We start from the raw sequence: 15,138 nt of genomic DNA, 5'->3' as shown, positions 1-15,138 counted from the left end.
TGAAATGATTCTTGTACTTGCTAGTTAATGAGGCTAAGGCGTACTTTATTGCCCTTGTCCTCTGTGACAGCCCCACCTTCCCCTAAGGCGAACCAAAGGGGTTAGCGGACTGCCTGCCCAGCTCTCGCCAGGACTAACGGTTCAGTATAGAGCGATCTATTGCGTTCCGGAACTTATAACGCGCGTAAATAAGGCAAAAGGGCAAAATAACCCAAAATAAAAAAAAAATGAAATTCGGAGTCGGCCATGAATAGGAACCGACCCGTCAGAACGCAACCAAATATCAAACAAACATTCACATCTTGAACTTTTGCAATTACAATCCAAAGTGACATACAAAAGTTCTCAAAAGTTAATATATACACGGTTTGCCAAATTGAAAGTGAAAACGGCCCTAAAGATACATTTAGGGTTTCACTTCATATACAATACAAAAGAGATATACATCTAGTTCATTCGGCAACCATCTATCAAGATTCATGCCAAAAAAAGAGTCATATTCCTGTAAGGAAAACAAAAGGAACGGTGTGAGCTAATTGCCCAGTGAGATACTATCACTTACGCAACCAAGTGCATATAAGCATCAAGCTTTCATTCAATATAGTAAAATAAGCAAAGGTACACGTCAAATATGGTGACAAAAGGATACGGATGGCTCTCAAGAGCCCTTTCCTCGTTTGCATTTCTTGATCGAACGTCATTGACTCTCCGTCAATGTTCAAAAGTAACCAACCGTAGACTCCACTTTACTCCCACTCCTTCCACCTAACATCCCCCTACCGGGCCCGAAATCCAAACACTTGCACTTTGGTATTACTCGAGTATACCGGAATCGAGAGTCTCGCATACTACAAGATTCCATATAACTTTACCCAAGGTTCATTAATTGGCACGACCAAGCCCTCGCCGGCTCGATTCAATCAACTACCAATGGGGTTGAGCTCAATGATAACATTTGTAGTCGTTGGATACTCGTCTAATCAACACCAAGTCAAGTACTTTCATTTCATGTAACATTCCAATAACATGACAACAATGATATAAGGCATATAAGTGAGAGTGATAAAGTACACTTTCACTTCAATCAAGTCACATTCAATTCACTTCAAACAATTTACATTCAAAGCCATATAGTAACACACAAGTGAGTAGTACACTCACCAAGCTCGCAAATGTGGTTTGATGCATTTCCGTCAAAAGAACGTTGTGCACCACGGTCACACCCTAAAACATGCAAACAAATACAATGAGACTCGATAACGAGTCATAAACCAAGGCCAAACATGACCCCAATAGGATTCCATAAGCATATACAAACATTAAAGGAAACCAGAAAATTCGGAAATGCAATTAGCTTTGGCCCTGAAAAAAACAGTTTTTGTCCTCGTTTTGCGGTAATGGCACCAATTTCACTACGACTATCGGATGAAGGTGTACGACCCACCAAATCGAAGCTAAAAGACAGGGATACAACATCACAGAAGGTCACTCAACCCAGTTTTGAGTGCAAACAGGTCAAAAATGCAAGATACTACATCAAAAACGTAAAACAGATTCACCAAAACGCATTCTAGCGGAAACATCATAACTCAGGCTCTCCAAGTCCAAATCCATAAATTCCAAAACCATCTGAAAGCTAAGAAACAGGGATAAATTTCATCAGAAGACCTCAACAACCAATTCGGAAGCAATTCCAGCCAAAATAACCAATTACAGGCGCAATTCTTACATTCGGGTAAAACCAGAACAGCAATAGTAATTTCGACTTTTCTCATTCTACACTAATCCGATTGACCTGAAATTTTGTAGGCCCCTTTAAAATGTCATTCCCTACAACTTTCATGTTTTAAGCCAAGGCCAATTCGGCCTCTAACTAGGAGCTAAAAATTCGGGCAGAATGTTCCTTCACAAAACCTAATTTTCTGAAATTTCTTCCAAAACAGAAATTGATTGCAATTAATCACTTTTTCCACCTCCTAAAGTCATTATATACCATTTCCAATCATCATAGATAGCCACACAATCATGCTTATATTAAAACATAAAAATCCCCAAAAATAATAAAACTTCATCACTTCAACCACAAATTAAGAAATAATCCATAAACTTGCATCTCATACTACCACTAAGCATGATTTAAGCATCAATTAAGGAAGGAGGGTGGTTCTTCACAACTCACCTTAAAAACAAGAGAGAGAGAGCAATTGGTCACCTTAACTTTCCAAATAACTTCACACAACAACTCACAAACACTACTTGAAGATGTTTTATGGAACAAAGACAAGTTTAAATGGTTGGTTTAGTGATTTGGAGCAAGATGGAATCAAGAAATTGAAGAGGTTTTCTTTCTTTCCTTGCTTAAGAGATCGGCCAAGAGGAAGAGAAGAATGAGGGATTTTTGGTGAATTTTTAAGATATTTAAGTCAATTGGTAAGACATGCAATAGTAGTCAAATGGTCGAACCAATAGCCAAGTGACACTTGTCGCTTATTTAATGCAAGTCTATCACTTTGTTCCCTCTCACATCAATCCAAATAGCTTCCTCTAATTATCTCTTAACACCCGGTAAATTAAATCCAGTATCCAAAACTTAACCTAGTTGGCCGAATTTTTCCGAACTTTTCGCACTAGTGGGTCCCACGTCCGGTATACGCTCTTAATTTCTCAAAACCTATTCGATACTAGAAAAATCATCTAAAAATTATATCTGCTCCTTAAAAGTATCTAGAAATTTTTCCTAATCACGAAAATGCAGAAAACAAGCCACGGAAAATAATACAACCTAGAAAATGGGAAAAATACGGGTTCTCACATCCTCTCTTTCATGAAATAGCTTGCTTGATAAGTGATATGTGTTACATGTGAAGCAAATAAAAGTGTTTTTGTGAGCATTGAGCGGCAGAATGTATCATGCCCTTTTAGGGTAGGAGGTACCGCTCATCCCGTCTCAATGCTATGACCAAATCTTGTCGATTGGAGCTTCGTCTCATCGACCTGAAAGTGAATGGGGGGGACGCCCCAACCCATTGGCTAGCCTTGTAACTCGAGCCGGCAAGGGCTTGGTCGAGAAACTTGGTGAACCTTCGGAAGTGTTATAGCTTGATCCAAATAATGGGTCATGCTAGGTATACTTGTCAAGTGATACCACCTACATGCTTGTTTGGTTACGGATCCAAGAGGGTGTCATGGTGGCTGGAGGTAGTAAGTGGAGTTCTACATGGATAACTGTGAAAGTTGAAGGAGGGTCAACTACCTGAGCTTGGATCGCGCGTGGATTAGCTCCTGAGAGCTCCCGTATCCTTTTATTGTGATTAAATTCCCTACTTGCTTAATGTTTCGTAGTTACTTGTTACTCGAGTTATTGCTTTATATTGTGTCTTTACTCGCATGCTTGCATGTTTTTCCCTTGGTCTCACTAAGCGTTAGCTCACCCCAATTTATTTTCCTTAACAGGTTTGGAAGTGGAAGTTCTGAGGCATAATTAGTGACCCCCAAAAATAATTTTTCCCCACAGGGCTCGAGGCCGAAGAAAGCGCTTGTATTGAGTTATTAGTGCCTGAAGGGATATCTCATATATAATTTGAATTCGATTCACTTGATAAGTATTTGATGTAATTATTTGAGAACTGAGGACTTTTGTCTTATTCGGGGAATGATACCCTTACTTGAGATTTGTAATATATCTTATCTCGTTCTAAGTTTGAAAAATGTTATGTCGTTATTCTTGAGGTTGTACCCTATGTTATTGGATGTCAGTGATTTATTTTATTTGAGGACTGTAGTGAGTCCCGGCGAGAGTTGGGCAGGCGATCCGCCGAACCCTTTGGTTCGCCTTAGGGGGAGGTGGGGCTGTCACAGCTGGTATCAGAGCTTAGGCTCTAGATCTTGTAGTGTATCCTCGGCTTAAAGTTTAGGATGCCTGACTGTGGGATTAATTTGAATATTATGTGAATGAGGACCTATTGTATCCTAGGGGTTAAACAAATTGATTATTTGAGAGTTTCTTACTTGGGACTTGTAGAAATGAAATTGAGGAATTAGGTGATGTTATATTGAAGGAAAATATGGGATGAGAGATTAGTAGTGAAAGATTGGACGAATTTGAATTATTATTATACTTGTAAGTGTGGAAGAATTAAGATAATTATTAGTACTGGCTATGGAGGATAACAGACCGAGATTTGATGGTCAAACTCTATGTATGATGATTTTGAACCAAGATAAAAGAGTATTAAAGGAATAAAATGCATTTCCCACCCATTTACCTCCTAGAGAATTTTTGCTTTGAAATTCTAAAGAAAAACTAAGATGTACTAGTTTTATTTTCAGACGATGATTGGAAATAATAGATATATGCTTTAAGTAAGTATAATTTTCCGATTTTGGTAAATATGTGAGTTTTACTTGAATTTCAATCTGAAAATTTGTGAATAACTGATGAGTTTGTTGAATTTTGTATATGATGGGCTGATACAAGGTTAAAATTTTCTAAACTAAGTTTTCCCCCTTGATTGTATGCTGGTGTATTCTCACACTTGAATTTGTTTATGCTTTACACAAAAAAAAAAAAAATCTTGAGTTTTCGGAAGAATGGCGAACTTATGTTTTTATAATGTAAATCTTGAACTTGATAAGATTTTTGGTTACTTTAAATACTCTTCTTATGTTTTAAAATTCTTGGTTTTCCAGAAGAGTGAGCCTATCTTTAGGTGTACGGGATGAGGGAACTTTGAGATATAGAGTAACCGCATTCAAGAGCACGAAATTAGTGTGAATTGACTTGGTTTCCATTTGACACGTAAGTTAGCAAGTTGTACTTATTTCTTGGGTTTGAACTTGGAGCTTGAGGCTTTAACTATAAAACCCTAAGACTGGTTATTCTTGGAGATGATGGTGCTCTGGCTGATGGCTTGCTTATTAAAGATTTTGAATTTCGAATGGATAACCTTTGGTTTCAGCTTGTGTTATGGTTTGATTGGATCTAATTTCGTAAAGGCATGTGATTTGATTGAAATTAGTGATATTTGGACCCTTTGGTTTAACTATGGACTTAGGAAGGGTGGTGCACGCCGTGAGACCTTTTGTACCCTGCTTGCATATACTTCTGTATTTTGTGGCACTTAATTGCCTATATACAGTATTTGACATATTGGGCTTGTTTTGTGACTTCTTAACTCGTGCTATAACTTTTGATACATGTAAAGAAGCATGTTTTGATTCTAAATATTTTTGCAACTTGTATATGCATTAAGTTCTTTTATGCTTAATTATTCCTTTTCTTGCGCTTATAGACTTCTATTAAGTTTGGCAGCAGGAATGGGAAAAAGGGGTCGTGGCCTAGGGCTTAGACAACCCCGTACTCATGAGAAAAATTGATGGATAGTCTTATATAATTTAATGAGACCCTAGTACTGAATATGAATCGAGAATAAACCAGAAGATTAGATCTACCAGTGTATAATGGATTAACCTAGTTGGGAACTTAGTGAGATTTTCCTATGCGAAATTTTAATAGTTGCTTTATACGTATATTATGAGTGGTCCTATGGCCATATTTCAACTTTTGTGAAAGTTTGAACTCCAAAAGTATTTCGTTGGTTTGGTGAGATGACTTGAACTCATTACCTATTTGTTCTACTTGAACAAAAGCGCTTTCAATTTTACTTGACTAGTACTATACCCAGATTCACTTGTTTTACTTTTTCACAAAATTTATATATATATATATATATATGTATACACATTTTGAACTCGTTTGAGAATCAAAATCAGATAGAGTTCAAGTTCGAATCTTTTCTTAGGAACATGAATGCCCATTTGTTATGAATCAGAGATTAGAAATGATCGGGCTTTGTGTACTAGTAGAGTTAGCTCTTGGTTTGGATATAAAAGGGTGGTAAAGGTGTTGGATCACAGGTTATGCGAATATGAACCTACATGTCTATTTATCTTTCTTAAAGGCATTTTCTAAAATATACGCTTTACCCGAACATAGGTTTAACTTGAAACTTTGAGGAAAAGTGTTGGAACACCCTCCATGTATATGTTATGATTATTATGTGTATGTTTTAAAATTCATGCATTAAGTTGCATGATTAATCTTCTTAAATCTATTTGAGAGATTTGAAATATGTATTGATGATTGTGGTTAAACATTATTTGAAATCTCTTACTAAGAAAATTTAGTTTTGGATCATGAAGAAAATTTGTATCTTTAACTCTAATTTTGAAAATTTTGAATTGCATTTTTCCACAGATACATTCAAAATAAGTCAAAAGTCTCGACTTTATCTTGTAGGTCATGATTGGTTTGATTTAGACAAACTTTTGAGGAAAAGGATCCTGGTCCTACTAGTGCGTAACAGTTTTTAGTCAGGGTTTGGAACTTGTTTCATATGGCGTATAATTTATGGTTTCACTACATACATGAGTAAGACCTTAGAATGGAAGTACATATCATTATATCAAGGGGTATTATTTTATTCGTGTGTGTGGATTTTCTTACGTATCAAATTCGTGGAGAGGTAAGAGTAAATATACCTGGATGACTTAGATGCGTGAGAATTTATAGGTTGTGAATAGTTAAGTTTTAAATTTTGATTTGCTACTCATTTAGATGCTTTGAGTTGTTGATAGGCTGACAGTCAGGATTAAGCAAATGGATGAAATCTTTTTGTTGCTTTGAACATGGATGACTTAGCATGTTTTGCTACAATCTTGTTTATTCCCTTTTCTTTTGAAATGATTTGATAAACTTATCCTAACTTGATGAAACTATTATGGTCTTTTATAGCAAATGAAAGTTTACTTTGCATTTAATCAACTTCATGACTTATTCGTGTATCTAAATTTTGTTACGCTTGTAGCCTTGTGAGAAGGCCATGTCTATAATATCGAGGCTGGAATCAAGTGGGTATTAGGAATAAATATCTTTTACCTTGCATAAATGAATCATTTGAGTATCTACAAGAGACTGTAGTACTTTCCAAGTTAGATTTAATATAGGACTACAACTAATTGAGGATTCTAGAGGAAGATGTGATTAAGGCTAGTTCATCAGAAAAGTAAGCACTTTGAAATTCAATTATGCCATTGGGGAGTAATGAATACACCAGTAGCATTAATGGATTTGGGTCTTTAAGTCGTATTCGGGTAAAAAAAAAAAAAAATTGGCGGTAATACTCATAAATGACTTGGGACTACAATAAGATATTATTGAATTTAAGGTTTCATTTAGTACCTTGATATCAGCATACATGTATACGGAACCGGATATGATTTTTGAAGTTATGGATTCTTGAGGGTGTAGACACCAAATTTTTACTCGTTTTTGTTTTAATTATCTCAAAATTTTATCTTAGACATTTTTTAAGCATTTTGGACATCAAATCTTTTAATTTTATTCATTTTTGCTTATTTGTCTGTTAATTTTAAGATTTTTTTGGAAAAAAAGAGAATTGCTCACAAAAAAACATTCTTTAAATTTTTAGATTCAAATTAGGAAGGTTTGTTGTTTATTTTGTTAAAAAAAAAAAAAGAAGGAACCCGAAAGCGGGTTTTTGGCTTGTTTAAAAGGTTCTGAAGACAAAAATGCAGCTCCATTTTTTTCCAGTTTGTTTTCCGGGCCATTTTGCCCATTTTTTCTACTCCATCAGATTGGCATAGTACAAGGCCATCTGGCCTTTATCTTGAACCTCAATCTTATAAGGAACGGAGGCCATCCAATGGTGTAGAAATTAGCAGAAGGAAAACGCAGCAGCTGTGCACCGTGGATACTTAGGTTTCGGGTGCTTATAAGAAGCCTGGAAATGAGATGGGATAGGGGGGAGCGATATGACGGCGGAAAATCTCAAAGAGAGAGAGGAACGGCTAGGGAGTGAAGGGTAGCGGCTAGGTTTTGGGAGAAAAAAAAAACTTCAAGGAAGCTACGGGCTGGCTGGGGAGAAGAGTGAGCTGAGAGAGGGAGGCGCGGGAGAAGAGGAACTGAAGCAGGAAGCTTTAGGAAAAAAAAAGACGAAGGAAAAGGGGAGCTGCTGACTCTCACGCGAGGAGCTTGATCACTTCATCACGCCATCATCAGTCATAGATCTCCACCGAGAGAGAGAGCACGAGCACTGTAAGTTAGCCTTGTCCATTAAACTTCAGCATATCCTCATGCGCAGATGCTCGAGTCTGTTGAAGCATGTATTCAGCATCTTTGTCTATGGGATGTCTACTATTTTATTGTCTATTTTTTTTCCTTCCCTTTTGTTTCATTTTCACTATGAATCTGTGGGTTTGTTTGTGGGTAAAAAGGCTAAGTCTTTCGGCTACCCTAGTTATGTTTTGAATTCATGTGACTGAGAGCTTGTGAACCAAAAAGCCATCAACTTTTTCCGTTTTCAGGTGGGGGCCGTGGGTTGTGAGTTTTGTTGTCATCCTTGGGTTTTAAAATGTTGTCTTGAAGTTTTGAGTTAGTGGTCAGAGAAGTAGAATGTTCATAATCACTTTGCATTGCTGTTGAACTTCGTTCGGGATTAGGAGAATCTGTTCCATTACTTGCTGCATTTCATGTTCATGAGCCCTGTTGAATCCTCCCTCTCTCCATTGCCCTAAATTCTTGCACTTTATGTTTGTATAAGTTAGAACTTGTCTTGGGTCATTCTTAGTTGAATATGTTGGAACTCTTGTCGGGAGCCAAAACTTGCTGCAACAGAGCTGAAATGCTCCACTTCGTTGCTGCAATGTTAATAAAAATTCGATCTTTGGGTTACCGAAGCTTCTAGAATGATTTGAAATCTTTTTCGTCTGAGTTTCGCTTATTGTTTAATGGTGGTTGGGTTCGAAGTTATCTTTGCAATTTTCCCGGGTTGTTAATAAGTGGCAAAGTTGCAGAGAAAACACGTGCTGCATTTTACGTCTTTCTTTTGCTGTTATTTCTTTTATCCCTGACGGTCATCAAGTCAGATTTTTTCCCTAATCCTGCAATAAAAATGTAATATTTGGCTTGGTTGATGATTGGGGGAGTGTCTTGTGATCGTTTGATTCAAAAGTTGATGTTGTTGGTGATGTTTGGGTTGGTAATGAAACACGGTAGGCTGCTGCGTCTGTTTTGCTGTTTACTTCTCCGTGACCACTCACCAAGCTTTGGCCATCCTAATTTGATAGTTGACTTGGTGTGGAAAGGGGCAGTGATTGATTTTATGTGAAGTTTGCATGTTTGAGTGTTGGATGCTGTGTTTCCTTGCTTATGATCGAAGTTTGATGTTTGATAGAATGGTGGTTGTGTTGGGATGGATTTTTTTTTTCCATTGGATTAAACCCAGCCATGGTAAAGAACTGAACCTGAAAAATTGCAGCAAACTTGGGAACAAAAGGCAGCAGGTTTCTTTCTTCTAGATGGCCGAAGCTTGTTCGTTGTTTTTGCATGGTTTTTGCATGCAAAATAGCTTCTAAAAAATTACACTTTGCTCCCCTCAAGTCTCCCTAATGCCGCTATGACCCAACCAATTGAATAATTTCCTCAATTTGGTCCTTGGCAGTTTTAATTCTACAACTTCATTGCTTGTTTGTTTCAATTAATTACTATGCTTTGTTTCAATTGCACTTAAGTCATGACTTTAGGGGCTTTATGACCAAGTGAGCTTGTGTTTGCCTATTTTCTTTAATTTTCCCAAATAAATTGGTACCTTGACCATTTCTTTTATTTTGGAGGATAAATAAGTGATTTCACTCCATTTAAGGCATCAACTCAAGGGAGGTATAACTTCTTTTATCTTTTTTGTCTCTCCCCCATGTGATCCAACGTGCTAAGTGAGAATTGCATGTCTACTTTGCTTTCCTTGCTTTCCTTAATTCATTTCATTTATTTCATTTACTTTCGCTTTTATTAAGTCATTCTTTTATTCATTTATGGGGTATGTGTACACCTCTTGGCTTGTAATAGATAGGGCTTGGAGTGCATTTTTATTCATTTTTCCTCTTCCCCATTTGTTTTAGTTAGCAAATGTAATAGGTTCATTAGCTTGATTGCTTGCTTTTGTGGCTACGTGTTAAGTTGCTTTCTTAGGCTCTTGCATTTAGTCGAGCATGTTAAGTGTTATGTGCTACGTGTTTATAGGTGATTGGCATGTCTACTTGCTTTCTATAGTCATAGATGAATGTGATGGATGAATGCGTCACCGTGGCTAGTCCAACGCTGGCCATGGTCTTTCCCCTCGAGTTCTCGCAAGTCCAATGCTTGTGAGAGAATTTTAGAAAAGGGCTAGTCCAATGCTAGACCCCAATAGGCCGTCCCCTCTCGTTAGTACATACTTGCATGTTTCACTACATTTCATACATTTTTCTTAGTTTTCTAGCATTTGGCATGATCCTCCAATCCTTTCCCCTTCATTTTAGGTTTTTGCATCCTCATGCTAGTTATAGGGTACATTTGCTTGAGAGTCCCCTTTAGGTAAGGGAAACGAGCGAGTGTGGCTACAAAATAGCCTTAGCACGCTAGTTCTTCCTTCTAATCAAAGGGAAAATTAAAATCATGAAGATAAAAGTCATTCCCGTACCCGACTTGATGCATTCCTCTAGGATCATGCATCTCCATTTTACCATATCATTTTTTTCATCTACATTTTCTCACTACTTATATTTTTTACTCCACATGCCATGTTCACACACTTTCTCTTCTTTCCCTATCACTTATTTATTTTCTACCTCACAAATTGCACCCAATTGTACTTAGATGCATTTACTACCATTATACCATATTTTGATCCACTTGCACACATACACCTTCATTTCCTCAATTGGCACACATGCACTTTTCTTACATTTGCACACATGCACTTTTATTACATTTGCACACTTGCACTTACATTTGTATTTTTATTTTATTTTATTTTGCATTCCTCTTACATTTTCACATTTGCACTCATATTTGGGTCTGCATTTTTGTCAACAGAACCTTTTAAACAAGCCAAAAACCCGCTTTCGGGTTCCTTCTTTTTTTTCTTTTTTTTTTAACAAAATAAACAACAAACCTTCCTAATTTGAATCTAAAAATTTAAAGAATGTTTTTTTGTGAGCAATTCTCTTTTTTTCCAAAAAAATATTAAAATTAACAGACAAATAAGCAAAAATGAATAAAATTAAAAGATTTGATGTCCAAAATGCTTAAAAAATGTCTAAGATAAAATTTTGAGATAATTAAAACAAAAACGAGTAAAAATTTGGTGTCTACAGAGGGCTCTTACTACCTATTTTGAAAGATTATTAGGGTTAAGGTCCAGTAGGACAAAACTTGTGTGCTAATAAGATCTTATCGAATTTGATCTGCGAGATATGTAAAGTGCATTGCGTATACCAATTTAAAAGGGGCTATTACATCATTTGTTCTTGAATTGACAAATTTCTTGAGGCAATTGAATCTGTGAACCGCATGAAAGAATTGTTATCTCGCTCGTCATGAACAGATTAAGAATACAAGACCTACGTGATATTTAATGTGGAATAAGTTTAACAATTCGTAAGAGTGGGATGCAAAAGTGACATCTGGAGTTTTGAGGTAAGGTATGAATTTCGAGGACGAAATTCTCTTCAGGGGGAGAGGATGTGAGGACCCATAATTTTATTATTTCAAAATATTGTTAAATTGGTCATTTTAAAAATATTTCGTACTCGAGTTATCCAAAAAAAAATAATAAATAAATACTAAAGTACATGAATTTCTCGAAAATAAATTTTACCGATTGGTTCTTTACGCGCATATTATTTTAATGCCCAAATTTATTCAAGATGAATTGCTTATCGTGATTTTTTTTATTGTTATATATATATATATACTTGGATTATCATATTTTAGAGTTTTAGAATCGAATAAGTTGAATTTCCAAGTTCAAACGAGAAAACCCTTAAGTTTGACCTTTATACGCGCGCGTGCCGAAAAGGCCCCGACAGGCACATTAATTTGATTAATTGGAGATTTTAAGAACATGATATTAGACTACTAGTAATGTACTATTAATGTACTAGGGAAATTACCTCAGAGGTTTAGTGCACAAAAGTTGCAAACGAGCGCGAAAATTGGACACGCGAAGACCCTAAACAGACCTAGCATGAGTTGACCATTAAGTCACCAATTCTCTCCACTTTCCTTACAAAATCTAATATCACTCTCTCACCTCTCTTCACTCTCTCTGTTTGGCTGAAAATAGGAAGAAGAAAAGGGAAGAAAAATCTAGCCAAAATCCTTACAAAATTACTTCAATCAACTTCCAAATTTCATCATCCATTAGAGGGCTTTGATCCTAACTTGGAAGAGGGGGCTGTTCATCAGTTTTTTTGGAGGAATTTCGGTCAAGATTTCTGCCCTAAAGCTGTCCAACTAAGTTCTTGAGGTAACTCACTCACCCACACTTCAATCTTGCAAAATTATAGCTCAAATGGAGCAAAGGTAGCATGGGTTTGCAACCTATGGTAGAATTTGGGTTGATTGGTTGAGTAATTATATTCTTGCAATTCCATGACATGCTCGAGGGTTTGAGGATGTTTATTGGTGGCTGATGTGATGAATTAACATGTTGTGGTTGCTGATATTGTGCTATGTTACATGTATATAGAATGATTGATGGAATGAAGTTGGAAGAAAGTTAGAAATTTGGAGAAGGTACTGTCTGAAATTTCTGACTTGCTGCCCGACTTTCTTGTTTGCTGCTGCCCTGTAATTTCGAATATTTTCTGGTGTTAATTGAGCTTCCAAATTGGTGTATATATGTTGTGCTATGTGTATTGTGGTTGTCTACCAAAAATCAACCCAAATGGTTGGTTAAATTTTGAGTTACAAGTAAAGAAGCAAAACTGGAACAAGCTCCAGAATTTTCTGACCAGCAACATTTGTGTAGCTATAAAATTTTGCTCGCTGATCGAAATTGAGTGCTGTTTGTGGCATTTGAAAGTAGACTCTTAGAGCTTTAAAATGGTACCAAGCTCATTTTCTAGTTTGTCCCGAGCGATTCGTGGCGAGTTTTGAAAGTTGGCTGTCTCTTTATTACTGTTCATTCGAGACTGTTCAGAAAATCCATTTTGTTGCTTGATTTTGAACCGCTTATGTCTGGATTTTGGAAATGATTTCTTCTACATAAATATATCCTTGTGAACCTAGTTTCTAACACCACCAACCAGTTTCAATATCACTGAGAATCGAGTAAGATACAGCCTAATTAGCAAAGTGCATTAAATCTGGAAAATTTCTGGAAAGGCCAACAGTCCAGGAATTTTAGCGAGCTTCAACTATTTATTTCTTGAGTTAGGAACATCGGAATCGAGTTCCATTTTTTTCATTTGAAACCTGGATTGGTACATTACATGCATATCAAATTTCAAAGGCTGGTTTTGATTCTATGATTTTTAACGAAAATCCAAAATTATTGGAAAAACTTGTACTGTTTTGACCTATCTTCAATGAATAGTAAATTTTCTTGGAGGAATTGACTTGTTTCTGATTTCATTCTTGGAAAGTGACCTTCTACAAAGTTGTTATGCTTCGAATGAAATTTTTGACGGTGTAAAATTTTCCATTTTTAGACTTTCCGAACTTCCGGACTGATATTTCCAAGAATGACTCGAAAAGTGAAAATTTCCAATTTGGACCTAAATGTTCTTTTAAGGGCCTAGGTTACATTTTTACAACTCTTAGAGCATTTCAAACCTATTTTCATGGTGAACTTGAGTTCACCTATCACTTGAGACCTCATTTGAAAGTCAGTTCCTTATGAACGGAAATACTTTGGATACTTGAATTTTGGAGTCAAAATTGACTATTTCTTTTCTTTACACGAATACTGTATGGCCTGGAATTTGAGATACAATGCATTATTGCATACTTTCAGGATCTCAAGAGGACTTCGAGGGAACTCCCGGCGAAGCGTCTTAGAGCTAATTTCTCAAACTTTGACTTTCGATACTTGGTGAGTATCAAGTGCATGTGAAGTGTTTAAATGAAATGATTCTTGTACTTGCTAGTTAATGAGGCTAGGGCGTACTTTATCGCCCTTGTCCTCTCTTTCATGAAATTATTTGCTTGATAAGTGATACGTGTTACATGTGAAGCAAATGAAAGTGTTTTTGTGAGCATTGAGCGGCAGAATGTATCATGCCCTTTTAGGGTAGGAGGTACCGCTCATCCCGTCTCAATGCTATGACCAAATCCTGTCGATTGGAGCTTCGTCTCATCGACCTGAAAGTGAATGGGGGGGACGCTCCAACCCATTGGCTAGCCTTGTAACTCTAGCCGGCAAGGACTTGGTCGAGAAACTTGGTGAACCTTGGGAAGTGTTATAGCTTGATCCAAATAAGGGGTCTTGCTAGGTATACTTGTTAAGTGATACCACCTACATGCTTGTTTGGTTACGGATCCAAGAGGGTGTCATGGTGGCTGGAGGTAGTAAGTGGAGTTCTACATGGATAACTGTGAAAGTTGACGGAGGGTCAACTACCTGAGCTTGGATCGCGCGTGGATTAGCTCCTGAGAGCTCCCGTATCCTTTTATTGTGATTAAATTCCCTACTTACTTAATGTTTCGCAGTTACTTGTTACTCGAGTTATTGCTTTATATTATGTCTTTACTCGCATGCTTGCATGTTTTTCCCTTGGTCTCACTGAGCGTTAGCTCACCCCAATTTGTTTTCCTTAACAGGTTTGGAAGTGGAAGTTCTGAGACTTAATTAGTGACCCCCAAAAATAATTTTTCCCCACAGGGCTCGAGGCCAAAGAAAGCGCTTGTATTGAGTTATTAGTGCCTGAAGGGATATCTCATATATAATTTGAATTCGATTCACTTGATAAGTATTTGATGTAATTATTTGAGAACTGAGGACTTTTGTCTTATTCGGGGAATGATACCCTTACTTGAGATTTGTAATATATCTTATCTCGTTCTAAGTTTGAAAAATGTTATGTCGTTATTCTTGAGGTTGTACCTTATGTTATTGGATGTCAGTGATGTATTTTATTTGAGGACTGTAGTGAGTCCCGGCGAGAGCTGGACAGGCTGTCCGCCGAGCCCTTTGGTTTGCCTTAGGGGGGGTGGGGCTGTCACAAGTTCAAAGTGGTCTTCGCGGGTAAAATAGTCGCGCCTTTGCAGTTTTGGGAAAATGGCCACATCTCACT

General features: G+C 36.9%; 1 long non-coding RNA gene across 1 annotated transcript; it reads left to right on the top strand.

Moving 5' to 3' along the window:
• Positions 1-12,314: 12,314 nt before the first annotated feature.
• On the top strand, positions 12,315-14,881 carry LOC113772550. Its single transcript, XR_003468564.1, has 3 exons — positions 12,315-12,368; positions 13,860-13,937; positions 14,666-14,881. It is a non-coding gene; the product is annotated as an uncharacterized LOC113772550 (long non-coding RNA).
• The last annotated feature ends 257 nt before the right edge of the window (positions 14,882-15,138 follow it).

The sequence above is a fragment of the Coffea eugenioides genome, chromosome 5 (assembly GCF_003713205.1).
Source record: "Coffea eugenioides isolate CCC68of chromosome 5, Ceug_1.0, whole genome shotgun sequence".
NCBI lineage: Eukaryota > Viridiplantae > Streptophyta > Magnoliopsida > Gentianales > Rubiaceae > Coffea > Coffea eugenioides.
Note: the sequence above shows the minus strand (reverse complement) of the source record. Positions and strands in the feature narration are given on the sequence as shown.